This window comes from Lepidochelys kempii, chromosome 6 (assembly GCF_965140265.1).
Source record: "Lepidochelys kempii isolate rLepKem1 chromosome 6, rLepKem1.hap2, whole genome shotgun sequence".
Taxonomy (NCBI): domain Eukaryota; kingdom Metazoa; phylum Chordata; order Testudines; family Cheloniidae; genus Lepidochelys; species Lepidochelys kempii.
The window spans coordinates 54,892,968-54,905,011 of record NC_133261.1 but is presented as its reverse complement, the minus strand read 5'-3'; positions in this window follow the sequence as shown (position 1 = coordinate 54,905,011).

Sequence of the window (12,044 nt, the reverse complement as noted above, 5' to 3'; positions counted from 1 at the left end):
TGGCTCTGGAGCCTGGAATTGCTGTCAGTGGGCCTGTGTGCCCCTGTATGAATTGTGTGAGTAATTTTGACAGACCGCTTTAACAATTTGGATCTGGTTGTTAATTTCAACAGATGTAACATTTTTATTCTATGTGTAATGTTTATTCCCCACTCCTACTATGCCTCCCAAAAGTGCAGAGGTTTTTACAGAAGGCTGGCAAACTGGTTTTGCCTTTGTAGCCAATTGGCAGCATATTTGATCTCTGTGTATAATACATTTGTGCTGGCGTTATTCCATCCACCTGCTTAGAAAAGAAGAAGAAAAACCCCACCCATCTCATTCAGTCTTTTGAGGACTGTTATGTCCAGGTTTCTTAATTATGAAAGATGTCCTGGGATTTAGAGTGGGGGGTAGTTAAATTAGCAATGATATTTTGCTTTTCACTATTCAGATTTAAACTTAAATGGTTACTTAGCCTTTTCCTCACATGGAAATAACTGAAGAGCTCCATATTGGGACATTGCACCATACCTGGGAAATAAGAGCAAAGGAATCAGTTTTCCTCTGTAGTTATTTTTGTTTTAAATCTCCTATTTTTCTTTCTTTCTTTGAAGTATATTGAAAGAATTGTCTGATCCTCAGAAATTCTTGACAGCCGTCAGTCTACTCTGCATGGCCTGAGTTCTTTCCCAGAATCTGTGCTGCACTGACTAAATTCTTTTGACATAAGATGTGTGCAATTATTCCACTTTCATTTAATGGTAATAATAAATATTGGGTCTATGCTTTGAATACCATTACAGCTGATGGGCAATTTTCAAATGGTGAATCCTAGCCTATTTTATTAGATTGTGGAGCATAACATTTTTTGCATATCATTCAATCAATATCATAACCCCCAGAAGCAAGTTCTTCTCTCACTTATACCAGCTCAATTTCATTGACTTCTGTAACTAAGATCAGCACTTCCTCCCATTGAACTCCCTCTCTCCCCCATGGTAGTTTGAAAGTTCTGTATTCTTCAACAAAGTTTTTATCCCCCCTTGCCCTCTTGTTTGCAGCATTGATAATCTTATTCATTTATTAAAAATTGCAGAGAGCAGGGTGAGCTTGTGAAAATCTGTCTAGGGAGGCAGATCACTTATTAAAACAGAAGCGCTGTACTTGTGCTGCATACTCACTTCTAGATTGAAAGACAGTAAGATCTATGGAGAAAAATAAATAGCCATAAATACTGGAATAGGTTAACTATACAAGTGCCTATAAATGAATAAAAGAAATAACAGCTAATATGGTGTAAAATATAGCAGAAGTCTCATGAAAGAATCTGTCCTGAGGTTTCTAGTCCTAGTTTGAAGATTGCTATAAAAACAGAAATTGAGGGCTATTCATGCAATGAAAACTGAACATGAGAACTTTTTCAGGCTTGCTTTTCACTGGTGTATCCCATTATGAAATAAATGCCATATACAGGGCCAAATTCTTATCTGCACCCTATATTTGATGGGCACAGAGGAGGAGGGGCAAAAAGGCATCAGTTTTGACTCCCGGATTCTGGGGTTAGTTCTTCACTAATAGTGACCTCTAGCCTTGTGTCACAATTCTAACCTATGACAACAGGCTGTGTTTCACCACCCCAAAATGATTGTCCATCAGCAGGCAATAGCCCAGCCTGCAATTCTGCCCCAACACGATCACTATACGGGGGTCTGTACGGTGGCTGGCTACACTAACTTTACTCTATCTCAAGACTCCCACAGACATGGGTAATCCCAAATTGGAGAGATTCAATTGTATTTGGCACAAAGAAGGTGGAACACAAGAGAATCTGGCCAATTGTTTTTCTTGATTTTTTTTAAAGTAACTCACTTAAAAACTGAAATGTATTAAAAGGCAGATGCTGAGGCCAACCTCTAATTAGGCAAATCCAAGTGCATTGCCTTAACCACACAACTATCCTTCCTCACTATAATATTTACCTCCCTATTCCTCACATTTGCAGTGTTTCAGATAAGAAAACTTTAATCAAAACAAAGCAAATTTGGAGGACAACCCCTTGATTATGTATATAGTTTCATTAGAGAAAAACCATACCTGAATGGACCACTTCCTCCTTAGACTCAGATACTAGGCTGGGCTGAGATACATTGCCAGTGGTCTGGTGTTTGCCCATGCTGCGCAGGATAAATAGAGGAATTCAGTCTTTAGGGCTGTTAATCAAACACCTTTCACGTATGTGAAAAATATGTTTAAAAAAAGAGAGATCCGACAAAAGGATGCAACAATCTCTGGTAAAGCTTTGATGGGACTTGAGTGCCTGCCAGGGTGGTAAAGAGTTCAATGGAACTCTTTTTCCCTACTTCATTCCTGTACTGTTCACATATAATAGCCTCACTTCACAACTACAAAAATTGACTTATTATTTATGACATTAAGAGGCGAATTTTAATGTGTGTAATACCATAGTCTCATTAATAACAATATCCACTTCAGACATCTGTTCAATAACCGTAACAATAATTTTACAGTGTTTTGTTGGATATCTTATCTGGAATTTTTTATTAATAGGAATATTACTATATTTAAAAGTAAGCACTAAGTACAAAAAAGAGTTCACTCATATATGACTAAAACATAGCAGCAGCGGTGGAAACTGAGTCTCTTGTTTTATTATTCTAAATTAATCTAGTACCTACCCAGTCACTAAATCCAGTCCTGATCTTCAGGCACCATTTTCATGGAGTTAGATACTGGATCTTAATTTTAATTCAAGTCATGTTGTTTGTCAGACACTCAATTCATTGGGCTGGTTTTGTGATATTGTTCTCCAGGAGGGTATGAGTTAAGATTTGAACAAATCTCCTATAACACAGAAGATCACCTCAAATGGAATTTTAGTCCCAGAAGTAAAGATTCAAGTGCTTCTCTGAAGGGATCTGCTAAATCACCCATCCTAAATTTGGAGCTGAAAAATAGGAGGCTAATTTATATTCATTCTATACATCGACAGAAATCCTTTTATAATGGGGGGGGGGAAAGTATTGATTGTCATTGTACAAGGAATTAACTAGCTAGTAATCAGGAGTTAGGAAAGCACTTGGAGATTGTTTACTTAATAAATAAATAGACAAAACATTGGAACTATAAGTTAAACATCAGCAAAAATATTTCTATGATTTATTAAAAAAAATTGAATTCAAGATTTTGCTTATTTTAATAATTATTTGGTTTGATGATCATTCTTTTTCTCTCTGATTACCTGCTCCTTTCATTAAAAAAAAAAAACAATAAACAGCCTCTGAGGAGCATGAATGTTTAATGATTCTGTGAAGTTACATTACCCCATAATGATGATGATGGAGTCTCCCACTGAGTTCGACAGATGAGCTACAGACACTTATTTTGCATCCTGAGATGAGACCAAAGACCAGTTTTGGATCTGCAGTGCCACAAGTAGTGACAATTGCAGATTAATGTGTGCTTCTTGTAGCCTTACACCTTGAACATCTCTCCTTAACTGCAACAATCCAAAAGCTCTTGAAATTTTTCAGTCCATGGTAGGCAGAACAGCTGCCATCAGATCTTGTCATGAGCGAAGAGCTCCCAGATGTTGAGGTCAACATTACAAGATTACAGGCTGGCCTCGAGCGTGTCTTTGTAATACTTACTTGGTCTGTCTTTAATATGAGTTCTAGTCTGCAATTCTCTATAAAAGACAGTCTTCAGTATTCTGCCATTAGACATATAGACTGCATGACTGCACCATCTCAGCTTCACTCTCACTATAAAAGCTTCAATATGGCCGATGTTGCAGCACTCAAGGACCTCAGTGGTTAGAGCCAAATCTTGCATTTAATTCCCATTATCCTCTGTAGACATTGTAGGTGGAAATGGTCCAAGCTTTCCATGTGGCATTGATAAGTGGTCCAAGCATCACAGCCATAAAAGAGTGTGGTGATGACCCTGGTGCAGGAAACATCATTTTTTTTGTTTTCAGTCTGTTCACTGTGTTCATTCCAGAGACGATATTGAAGTTTTTCAAAGGCATCACTGGCTGCAGCAGTGCACTTCATAATGTCATCATCAATCATTGCATCTCATGAAACAACACTACATAAGTGGCAAAATTTGTGAACATCCTCGAGTCTTTCATATTTGATGTCCAGAACTAGAATAGTTGCAGTACTTCCCAGCCAAGGCTGAACAATGACTTCTGTCTTCTTTAAGCTGATCATTAAGCCAAAATGTTTTTCTGAAAGCTCAAAAAAGTCAGTGAGCTACTGGATGTCCCTGAGTTTATGGGCCATAAAGCATGATTATCAGCGAACAATAGTTCACAAATAATTGTCTTAACTTTTGTCTTTGTACTCAAGCAACGTAGATTCAAGACACCTCCATCCATACACTTCTGCATATAATTGCCATAATCAATGTCTCTGAAAGCATCTATTAGAAGAGCAGCAAACACAATGCTAAATAATGTCAGAGCAAGAACACAGTCTTGTATTATTCCATTGGCAACAACAAAGATATTGAAAAAGAAGTCTTAGTCAAGGACACATACCTGCATTCCTGCATGAAAAAGAATTATGAAACTGACAAACTCATCAGGGCAAACGAACTTGCAGAGGACTGTTCACCAGCCATCTCAGTTTACAGAGTCAAAGGCCTTACTGAGATCAACAAAAACTACTTATAGGTCTTGATTCTGTTCAAGGCATTTCTCCTTTGCCACAAACACAACATTTCCACAAGCAATGAAGTAATGTGCTATCTGAATTCTTTCCCCACACCTGATTACTTTAGGCCAAGCTTCATGACTGTGACTCTGGCGTTAAAGTTTCCTAGGATGATTAATTTGTCATGCCGATGAACTGACTTTATGGTGTTGTCAAAATCTTTGCAGAATTTTTCTTTGATGTAGTCAGAATGTATTATTGTGGACGCATATGCACTAATGACTGTTACATGACATGCAGATGTCAAGCTGAGGCGAAGGACCATCATGTGATCATTTATTCCTTTTGGTACACAATCAGGTGTGCATGCAGGTTTGTGACTAGGGACCCCCAGCAGCATCCTCATTACCGCATACAGTGCACTAATATATGTTTCATGTATGAGGTCAATTATATTAAAAATATAAATATGTCTAACACTGTTGTACATTCCCATGTAAGGAATTGCTCCTAAACCACAGAAAATGAGAAAATTTTTCTTCTTTAACTTTCTGTTTGGTTGGAAGACTGTTCTAAAACTGTCCTTCCTCTTATTCATGATTCTCATTCCACCACCCAAAACCTAAATGCTCACCTCCTTCTAGAAGGGAAAGAGGGTGGTTGTTAATGGGACATTGCCTTTTGTTGCTCAGTTAATGGTTTGAGTATGGTCTATAAACAGACAACATTAATATCTGACAGTTAATAAATAGCCTTTATGGAATCAGTGGTCTCAGTCAAGGCCCTAATAGGCTAGTGTCTACATAAGAACCACAGCAGATCACCTTGTTAGTGATTTCAGCAAGGAGAGCGAGGAATGCACAGTGCATGGAGGACTGTGTTCCCTTCTCACACTCTGAGGAAGTTCCTCCTGTTTAAGGCTTGAAGATTGTTGGATGACTAGGATGAGGGAGTCTTGTATTGCTCCTTCCTGTGCTTGTTCTGAGGATAAAGATTTGCTCTTCTGAGGATAAAAAAAAGGTACCTGTGTTTGAATATAGTGGGGAATATTCTGCAGAAGCTACTTATGAAGTAGGAGTGTTGCGGGGAGGGGGGGGGGAGCCCTCTTTCTGTAGTAAGGATATTAACTAAGGCTGGACCAAAGAGGCAGTGTTCAGATCTGGATAAATTTTAGGTTTAGCCAAGGACTGGAGGTCCTGGTTCCCAGCTCTTTCAATTGTCCAAGATTTCATCCCCAACTACTGGAAATTTCCACTAAGATCAGCAGATGCTGTGAGATATCTATTTTCTTGAGTCAGACCTGATCCAGAACATAAGGCCTTTCCATTTTTGGATCCAACCCATATCCAGAAACATAAGGACAGTTGCGTTCCATTTTGGGTCCATTTGTTGTGTTAAAGGCTTAACTTAATAATCATTGCTTGGCCTTAGAATACAATGAAGTATTTTAGCCCTGTTCTTGAACAGCCCCCATTATAGAAGGAAGAGGACAGAAGCTGTTGTAGGAGGGGAATTATTTAACCTTTATAATGATGAGTGCTTTGGAGTGGGGTGGCCTTTACCTTTATGCTTTGTACAATACTGAGCACTTTGTCAGTGCTGTACAAATAAAAAAACCCACTATCCTTGAGGCTGTGCTACTGGTGATATTATGAATGATGATGGCAGACAAACAGTAACAAACAAGAAAGCTATGTTAATATCACTCCATTAAAAAACTAAAAATGGGGCTGATACAGGTGGTGAGGAGGAAAAGTTGATGTTGTTTACCAAATGGAAAGCAACAACACTAGAAGGAAAGAAATATTTGTATTTGAATCCTTTAATGGGGAATGACAAACAATATAAAGTGGAAAAAGAACATTAAACTCAGTAATAAAAATACTTGGCCCTGGAGATGCATCTGATCTGAACCTGTCACTGAGTCTCAACATGTATAAACTGTGGGAGGCTTTGGACCTGGCAGATCTTTCCACCCCTCAATGTTGTATGTGGGAGGGTATGTTAATATTCAGATTAAAATCTGAATTGCATAGTTTGGGCCCTGTCATATCACACTAACTCGATGTAAACCCCAAAGAAAGGGATACATCCTGAATTCACATAATGGTATTTGTGTAGTAGTATGACAGTGCTTCAGTTTCCAATCATCTTATTTAGCACAGCTTCTTTCTTTTAAATTATATTAGAATTTAAACATTAACACACTAAATAGTTTGTCTAACTAACCTTAGGCTCCTCATAGTCCAACACCAATCAAGGCAATTATTCTGAACATTAGCTCACCTACCTACTCAACTATCTGCCTTGATGCATAGATGTTTTCTCAGAAGTCTTCCACTTGAGATGGTGTTTGACATTTGAAGTTCTGTCATGTTAGACAGTGCAGGTGATATAACAGCATTATCTGAAGATGAAGCTGGTCCAATTACCAGACGGGGTCAGAGGGTAACCAGGTTGTCTCTCACGGTGCAGCTTACTGTCCTTGGATAGAGATATACAGTATAACCTCAAAGTTACGAATGCCAGAGTTACAAACTGACCAGTCAACAACACACCTCAGTTGGAACTGGAAGTACATAATCAGGCAGCAGCAGAGTCAAAAGAAAAAAGCAAATACAGTACAGAACTGTGTTAAATGTAATCTACTAAAATAAATAAAGGGAAAGCAGCATTTTTCTTCTGCATAGAAAAGTTTCAAAGCTGTATTTACTCAATGTTCATTTGTAAACTTTTGAAAGAACAACCAAAATGGTTTGTTCAGAGTTATGAACAACCTCCATTCCTAAGCTGTTTTAACTCTGAAGTTATACTGTATGACATAAATCTTCTTATGAAACATGGGGTTAGTAGTCCCCAGAACAGAGGACCTTATATTGCTTCTTTACACCTTACATCTGCTGCTGTGTTATCATTGTTTCTTCCCATTTACTCTGGGTAATCATCTACATGATTACCTGCTTTCAGGAACTCTAGGAGAATACCTTATGCTAAAGAAGTATCATATGCTTCTTTTGGCAGTCTCATTAGCTTCCTGTACCAGCTCATAGTGAAAATTTTCCTCTGCATTGGGACTCAGATTCTAATTTGACATTTGATCATCAACTATGATTGGCTACTTTCCATTACAACACTTTCTGAAGAGAAGTAGCTCCATTAAAACTAACAAAGGCATTTACCATGGAACAAATATTGACACAGAATCTTGAACCCCACTGAACTGGTGGTAGTGAGGGCTTGTGGTTCTGTGCTGGAACTCATAATTCCTGAAACTTGTTTAAAGTTGATAATACTGAAATTTGGTTGCTGTAAATTCTTTTGACAGTCTCCAATGAGCAAACATAATTTTGATGTATAGCACCATGTGTCATAATGAGTCACTAAATGTAATCAATCCCTAAAACAATGATAATTAATTTTGTTCTCTGCTTCCCTTTTTCACATTTTAGTATAGAAAGGATCTCAAAATACTCCAGTTTGTTGCATTTCCTGCACCTCTTCCCTTGTGATAGTTTTCCCCTTTGTTTTGCTTTGACTGTAGTAACTACGAGATAAATGTTCCCTTTTTTAATGTCCCCTGCTTTCTGCTATTGTCCTGTAACATTCCATTTCATTCATCCTTTTGTCTTGCTTAGGTTGAACTAACCAATAAACAACTCCACTCTGTTCCATGGTTGTTCCTTGCTCTGTATTTTGCTTGTTAATGAAGTCAGAGTGACAAACTGTTGGAATACATTTCATCAGTGTCAGCTCTGGCTACATCTGTAACATTTGTGGCACTTCTTTCTCAGCAACGCCAATTGCAAAATAATCTCTAATTTGCTCCCCCCTCCCCCATCTGCCCCAAATTAATAGGGCTCAGACAGTTCTAAGGAATTCTCCACACTCCACAGTGGGAGATGCTGACTGACATTTGCTCTACTGCACAGCAGGAGTTTACCAGTTTGGGCTTGTCTTTCTGCACAGCACGGGTTTAGTAGCTTGGGTTTTCCATTAGACACAGTTGGGGTTTACATATCTTCATACCTGGAGCTTGCCCTATTATATCCAAATGAAATACAGGTTCAGACAGGTTCTGACACCAAGTCCTATCATGGAGATGAGATGTGAGAACTCTATTAGGATTCCCTCTGTTAAAACAGCACAAACCAGACTTTCAGCTTCCTTGGCAAAACATTGACAAAGGAAAGAATCTTTCTGGAATATATATACAACAGTACAAAGGTAAATGTAGGGTTAAACACTACATTTAACTCTACTGCTGCAGTGGGGCCAGGATTTCACCCATGGTGTTAAAATATAGTATAGTAAAAGCGGTGTTATCCAGCCCTGTACCATCCAGCCCTGTACCATTTCTGATCTTCATTGAAAGTCCGGTTTATAGTCTGGTTGGCATAGTGCTGGCAGACTCCCTAACTAGCTCTGCATCACTCCCTGGAAGCAGCCACATGTCCCTGCTGCTCCTAGGCAGAAGTGTTGCTAGGCAGCTCTGTGTGTTGCCTCCTCCCTGCCCTGAGTGCTGGCTCCACAACTCCCATTGGCCGGGAACCACGGGGACATGTCGCCACTTCCAGGGAGCTGCCCAAGGTGAGCATCGCCCAGATCCAGCAGCCCACACCCCTCCCACACCCCAACCACCTGCCCCAATCCCCCTCCCACAACCAAACTCCCTCCCTCTTAGTTAACTGGATTTTTTGATTTACCGACACCCCCCATTTCCCCAATATGCTGGATAACAAAGCTTTTATGTATTTCAATTTTCAGGCTTCTTTACTCAGAGACACACATCCTTATTAAGCACTTTGTATTTTCAAGGTGCCTTAACTAGTCTCTCAGCATCCCATCAGATGAGTAAGTAACTACACCACCTGCTCAAGAAACTCCCTGAAAAAGCACAAGAACAAATCCACACAGACACACCCCTAGAACTCCGAGCAGGGGTATTCTGTCTGCTACCAAAGATCCATAAACCTGGAAATCCTGGACACCCCATCATCTCAGGCATTGGCACCCGGACAGTAGGATTGTCTGGCTATGTAGACTCCCTCCTCAGGCCCTACACTACCAGCATTCCCAGCTATCTTTGAGACACCACTGTCTTCCTGAGGAAACTACAATCCATCAGTGATCTTCCTGAAAACAACATCCCAGCCACTATGGATGTAGAAGTCCTCTACACCAACATTCCACACAAAGATGGACTACAAGCCGTCAGGAACAGTATCCCCAATAATGTCACTGCAAACCTGGTGGCTGAACTTTGTGACTTTGTCCTCACCCATAACTATTTCACATTTGGGGACAATGTATGCCTTCAAATCACCGGCACTGGTATGGGTACCCACATGGCCCCACAGTATGCCAACATTTTTATGGCTGTAGAACAACGCTTCCTCAGCTCTCGTCCCCTAATGCCCCTACTCTACTTGCACTACATTGATGACATCTTCATCATCTGGACACATGGAAAAGAAGCCCATGAGTAATTCCACCATGAGTTCAACAATTTCCATCCCACCATCAATCTCAGCCTGGACCAGTCCACACAAGAGATCCACTTCCTGGACACTACAGTGCTAATAAGCAATGGTCACATAAACACCACCCTATACCAGAAACCTACTGACCACTATTCTTATCTACATGCCTTCAGCTTTCATCCAGATCACACTACAAGATCCATTGTCTACAGCCAAGCTCTGCGATGCAACCGCATTTGCTCCAAACCCTCAGACTGAGACAAACACCTACAAGATCTCTATAAAGTGTTCTTACAACTACAATACCCACCTGCTGAAGTGAAGAAACAGATTGACAGAGCCAGAACAGTACCCAGAAGTTACCTACAGGAGAAGCCCAACAAAGAAAATAACAGAACGCCACTAGCCATCACTTTCAGCCCCCAACTAAAACCTCTCCAGCACATCATCAAGGATCTACAACCTATCCTGCAGGACAACCCATCACTCTCACAGATCTTAGGAGACAGGCCAGTCCTTGCTTACAGACAGACCCCAACCTGAAGCAAATACTCACCACCAACCACACACCACACAACAAAATCACCAACCCAGGAACCTATCCTTGCAACAAATCCCATTGCCAACTGTGTCCACATATCATATTTATTCAGGGGACACCATCATAGGGCCTAATCACATCAGCCGCACCATCAGAGGCTCATTCACCTGCACATCTACCAATGTGATATATGCCATCATGTGCCAGCAATGCCCCTCTGCCATGTACATTGGCGAAACCGGACAGTCTCTATGTAAAAAAATAAATGGACACAAATCAGATGTCAAGAATTATAACATTCAAAAACCAGTCAGAGAACACTTCAACCTCTCTGGTCACTCGATTACAGACCTAAAAGTCGCAATTCTTCAACAAAAAAAACTTCAAAAACAGACTCCAACAAGAGACTGCTGAATTGGAATTAATTTGCAAACTGGACACCATTAACTTAGGCTTGAATAAAAAACTGGGAATGGATGTGTCATTACACAAAGTAAAACTATTTCCCCATATTTATTCCCCCCCCCCCCGCCATTTCCGCAGACGTTCTTGTCAACTGCTGGAAATGGCCCACCTTGATTATCACTACAAAAGTTATGTTTTTTCTTTTTCCTCTCCTGCTGGTAATATCTCACCTTACCTGATTATTCTTGTTACAGTGTGTAAGGTAACACCCATTGTTTCATGTTCTCTCTGTATATAAAATCTCCCCGCTGTATTTTCCATGCATGTATCCAATGAAGTGAGCTGTAGCTCACGAAAGCTTATGCTCAAATAAATTTGTTAGTCTCTAAGGTGCCACAAGTCCTCCTTTTCTTTTTGCGGATACAAACTAACACGGCTGCTACTCTGAAACCTACAATTATAGTATCTTTGGGGTTGAAAGCAGTGTCACTATCATATCTGTTTAAACTCAATTTCTTCATTGGATTTGCATTTGCATAAACTAATCTGCTTCAGGCTCAGCTCCTTTTTTATTAACCCTTTTTTACAGAGTCACCCTTTCACTGCTAATGCAAATACCCTGCCCTTAAAGCAATAAAACTCTTGTTTTCTCCAAACCAAAATGGAAATTTAAAGCACAGTAAAGATATGAAGACAAGACTAGGAAAAGAAAAAAGGTTTTGATTATGCAATACAATCAAGAGCACCTGTGCTGGAATTCATTAACTCTTTTGAACAGGCAGCTGCATATTTGCAACATCCTGATGAGGATGCAGGGCCGGGGAGGAAGGGAAAGAAGGAAAATGGATGACTGCCTGTACAGACTGGAAACCATAACAAAATATTTAAAGTGCCTCATTTTCTTACTCAGGCATTTTATTATCCTGTTTCTCTTTTTGGAGAACTGATGATTTCCTT